Genomic DNA, 4,664 nt, shown 5'->3' on the forward strand with positions numbered 1-4,664 from the left:
ATGTTGCCGGGCCGGTCTTGAACTCCTGGCCTCAAGCAGTCCTCCCACCTTGGCCTCCCAGAGTGCTGAGATGACAGGTGGGAGCCCCTGCAAGGGGCCTGTGGTATCTTTTGTTAGAAAGTGATGACTGGGCGTTGCCTGTTGCAGTCACGCTGTGGCCATGCGTACATGCATCTTCCTTTTTCTTGTGGGTCAGGAGGCCCTGGGCAGTCTGAACTTGCAGGCCTGTCCATGTCTAACATAGCCTCCCCTCCCGACTCCGACTCCTGAATTGGAGCACCCAGCCTGGGAATCTGGCCAGCCCCAAGGTAAGGAAACTTGAAGCTGATCAGCAGTTGCTAGTGTCACCGCAGGTGAGGCAAAGCCAGGCTTGCCCCGAGGCAGGCTGGGAGCTACTGGAACGACAGGGCGAGCAGGGCGGGGCAGCCTTGGGAGCCTCGGGCAGGGGGCGTGTCCAACACGTGACCCCACCCACTGCTAAACAGGACCCAGTCAATGTTTAGCAACTCCTCCTCCAGGCTAGGAGCTCGTGGGAGGAAGGGGCAGAGAGGCCCTCCCTGCAGGTGGAAGAGTATACACCAGTAATGCATTCTTTTTAATTACTGCACGTCTCTCAGTCGGAAGGGTTAACATACTCATGCACATTTAAGTTCCCTTCCCTGCCCTTTAAAAAATACTAACAAAATTGCTGAGAATCAGCCCTCCTGCCCTGAGCAAGCTCTCCCTATATTGAGTCTTCTTTTGTGTCCTTTGGTAAAGTTGTATGGCTTTTGTCATATAGGCAGGCCCCTGCTTTTGTTAAATTTATCCTAGGTATTTTACAACAGTTATTATTGTAAACTTTTTGCATGCACATATATTTATATTTTTATATTGTCAAATCTGTTACTTTGTGCCTGCCAACTTGTTACCAGGCTTAGAAAGGCCTTCTCCACTCGAAGATTATGGAACTATTTGCTTATATTTTCTTTTAAAACTTTCATGTTTTTACTTAAAATACATACAAGTTTTTTGTTTGCTTTTAAGGAATGTAGGGGCTTTTCTTAGCATCTGGTATGAGATGGAGCTTAACTTTCTCTTCCAAACTGTTAGCCAATTGAACCAACAAAATGTATCGAACTACCCATCTTTCTCCATCGATTCAAAACCCCACCTTTATCGCACATCAATTTCTTATCTCTATTGAATCTCTTTCTCAGTTTTCTATTCTGTTCTATCGATCTGTTGGCTTATTCCTGTGTCAATACTACAAAATGACTTTATTTCTTATTAGAAAAGCAATAAAGGCTTGTTACAGAAAGATCCGAAATATATAGACACTAAAAACCAAACAAATGAAAACGCTTGTGCTTGTATCCAGGGATTACTACCATTTTACCTGGATGGTTGTCACTCCAGATCATCTAACCTATATAAATGTATATAAATATGTACATTCATATAGTAAAATTGAAATCACACCATATAAATGGTTTTGTAAACTGTTTTCATTTCATAATACTTCAGGAATATGTTTCCTTGCCAGTAACTAGTCTTCTTTTTAAAATTTCTTAATTGTGCCTGGGTGCAGTGGCTCACGCCTGTAATCTCAGCACTTTTGGGAGGACAAGGCGGGCAGATCACCTAAGGTCAGGAGTTCCAGACCAGCCTGGCCAATGTAGTGAAACCCCGTCTGTACTAAAAAAAATACAAAATTAGTTGGGGATGGTGGTGCATGCCTGTAATCCCAGTACTTTGGGAGGTGGAGGCACGTAGATCATCTGAGGTCAGGAGTTCAAGGCTAGCCTAGCCAACATGGCAAAACTCTGTCTCTACTAAAAATACAAAACGGCCAGGCATGGTGGTGGGAGTCTGTAATCCCAGCTACTAAGGAGGCTGAGGCAGGAGACTCGCTTGAACTCAGGGGATGGAGATTGCAGTGAGCCGAGGTCTCACCACTGCACTCCAGGCTGAGGGACAGAGCAAGACTCCTGTCTCAAAACAACAACAACAACAAAACAACAGCAAACCTTCTTAATTGTAAAATATGCATACAGAAAAGTACACAAAATAAACACGTTTAGCTCAATGATTTATCACAAAGCGAACACCCATGTAACCACTACTCAAGTCAAGAAGTATAACATTGTCAGCACCTGAAAGCCCATCTTCTGCTCTGTGCTCTGTGCTCTCTCTCTCTCTCTTTTCGAGACAGGGTCTCACTGTCGTCGAGGCTGGAGTGCAGTGGCGTGCTTGTGGCTCACTGCAGCCTCAACCTCCCAGGCTCAACTGATCCCCATCTCAGCCTCCCCAGTAGCTGGGACTACAGGTGTGCACAACCACACCTGGCTAATTTCTCCCAACTTGGCTTCCCAAAGTGCTAGGATTACAGGTGTGAGCCACCACACCTGGCCTTGTCTATATCTCTCGGTGTACATATGTAAATGCTTCTATTGAAATAGCCAGGTCATAAGATTTGCCTATATTCAGTTTTCATAGATACCAAAAGTAGTTTTCTAAAATGATCGTATCCTTCTACCAGCTGTGTGAGAGAATTCTAGTTGTTAATCTTGATATTGTTAAGAATTTTAATTTTAGCCATTCTGATGATGTCTTGTGGTTTTATTTTATTTTTTATGTGTAGGCAAAATACTTTTTGTTTAAAAAGAGGGATCCCCCATTTTAAACTTTTTTTCCCTTTCCCAAGTGACCTAATGATGTGTTAGCCTGATGCCTAATAAAAAAAACCCAAGGTTGCTGCATGGATTTCTTCTTGGTACCCTTAATACCGTTCTTGCAACCCAGCATTCATACATGTGTAATGAGCTTACTCAAAAGTAGTCTTTCTACTTCTTCCTCTTCTTTCAGAACTGGGGGTCCAGACCATGTTATCTGCAATCCAGAGGAACCCCTTTCCTACTCCCCTACCCGAGAGCCAGGTCTTCTGTCTTCTGTTAATTTTTCTTCTTGCTGACACCTGTTTAATTAATTTATTTATTTTTGTACAGATAGGGGTCTCCCAATATGCCCAGGCTGGTCTTGAACTCTTGGACGCAAGTGATCCTCCTGTCTTGGCCTCCCAAAGTGCTGGGATTAGAAACATGAGCCACTTTGCCTGGCTGGGCCCATGTTTAAGGCTGCCTGAAGGGCTAAGGCCGGTGGAATCTCACTACTGATAAGTTGTTTGCGTGACTGCTGGGGGACAGATTTAGAGTTCCAGGAATCTATCCTGAGTCTATTCTGATCTTGTACTGTTTCATCAGGAGCAGGAACGCATGTGTTTTCACTGATTGGGTGGAACCCGCAACCCTGGAGTCTTTTAAGTTGTTTTCATCTGATTCCTGGCTCTTTTGGGAAGAGGCAAACTGATTGAAGTTTCCTTCTACCTTGGGATGCAGCAGCGCATTGAACTGCGTTTCAAAAGATGATGGTGGCTGCATAACTCCTAAAAGTCCACCCGCCTCCACGGTAACAGCTCCGTAGTAGAGGCCTGTAGCGGTCATGTTCACCACTGTCCCTGATTCGTTCCTGCTCTGCTGGAGCTGCACATCTGGACACTGACTTCTGCAATGTTGAGGGGCTTCTAGTATACTCGCTATCACCATGTTCCCCTGTGCAAATTGATCTCCCCTGACTTAAACCCCTCGAAGCCAGGCCTCTGTTCCAGAATTCTGAATCTACCATGTTTTTACAAACTAAGTATCCGGGGATATTGACTCTGCTTCTCCTTTTGTGACATCTTCAACGAAGGACATAGAGGGCTCACTGATGTTTGGGCTCTCAAAGTCACAGCAGGTGCCAATTGCAGCTTGTAGGTTCCAATCAGTCATGTCCGGGAAGAAGGTGCCGTCGGCAGGGCTGAGCTGGAAGCCGAGCAGCCTCTGGAACTCAGAGATGAGCACATCCTTGTTGGTGGTGCCCAGGCAGCCAAACTTCTGCCCTGGCCCGTGCCCAGCCCCACTCAGCCACCCACTCACTCACATTCATGCGCCCCACCTCCCCAACCCTACGTGCGGCCTCTGACTTCTCATCATGGCTTTTGTACACATTTCTGTCCCCACAGTCAATACTGAGTACCTTTCACATGCTTACTGACCAGTTAGAGAGTCTCTTTTTGCAATACAGTGGATGCTCTGAATCCACAGATCCAACCAACTGCAGATCAGAAATACTCAGAAAAAAACAACAGGAAGAATGACAATACAACAACAAAAAATACAAATAAAAAAATACAGTATAACAGCTATTTACATAGCATTTACATTGTACTAGGTATTATAAGTAATCTAGAGAGAATTTAATGTATGTGGGAGGGGCCGGGCGCAGTGGCTCAAGCCTGTAATCCCAGCACTTTGGGAGGCCGAGGCGGGTGGATCACGAGGTCAAGAGATCGAGACCATCCTGGTCAGCATGGTGAAACCCCGTCTCTACTAAAAAATACAAAAAATTAGCTGGGCATGGTGGTGTGTGCCTGTAATCCCAGCTACTCAGGAGGCTGAGGCAGGAGAATTGCCTGAACCCAGGAGGCGGAGGTTGCGGTGAGCCGAGATCGTGCCATTGCACTCCAGCCTGGGTAACAAGAGCGAAACTCCGTCTAAAAAAAAAAAAAATGTATGTGGGAGGAAGTTTGTAGGTTATATGCAAATACTACATCATTTTATATAAGGGACTTGAGCATCCGTAAA

At 45.4% G+C, this 4,664-nt stretch overlaps 1 pseudogene; it reads right to left on the reverse strand.

Moving 5' to 3' along the window:
• Nucleotides 1-3,128: 3,128 nt before the first annotated feature.
• On the reverse strand, nt 3,129-4,010 carry LOC116540386 (annotated as a pseudogene).
• Nucleotides 4,011-4,664: the final 654 nt, after the last annotated feature.

Source organism: Sapajus apella, unplaced genomic scaffold (assembly GCF_009761245.1).
Source record: "Sapajus apella isolate SASKATOON/1434 unplaced genomic scaffold, GSC_monkey_1.0 scaffold139, whole genome shotgun sequence".
NCBI classification, from domain to species: domain Eukaryota; kingdom Metazoa; phylum Chordata; class Mammalia; order Primates; family Cebidae; genus Sapajus; species Sapajus apella.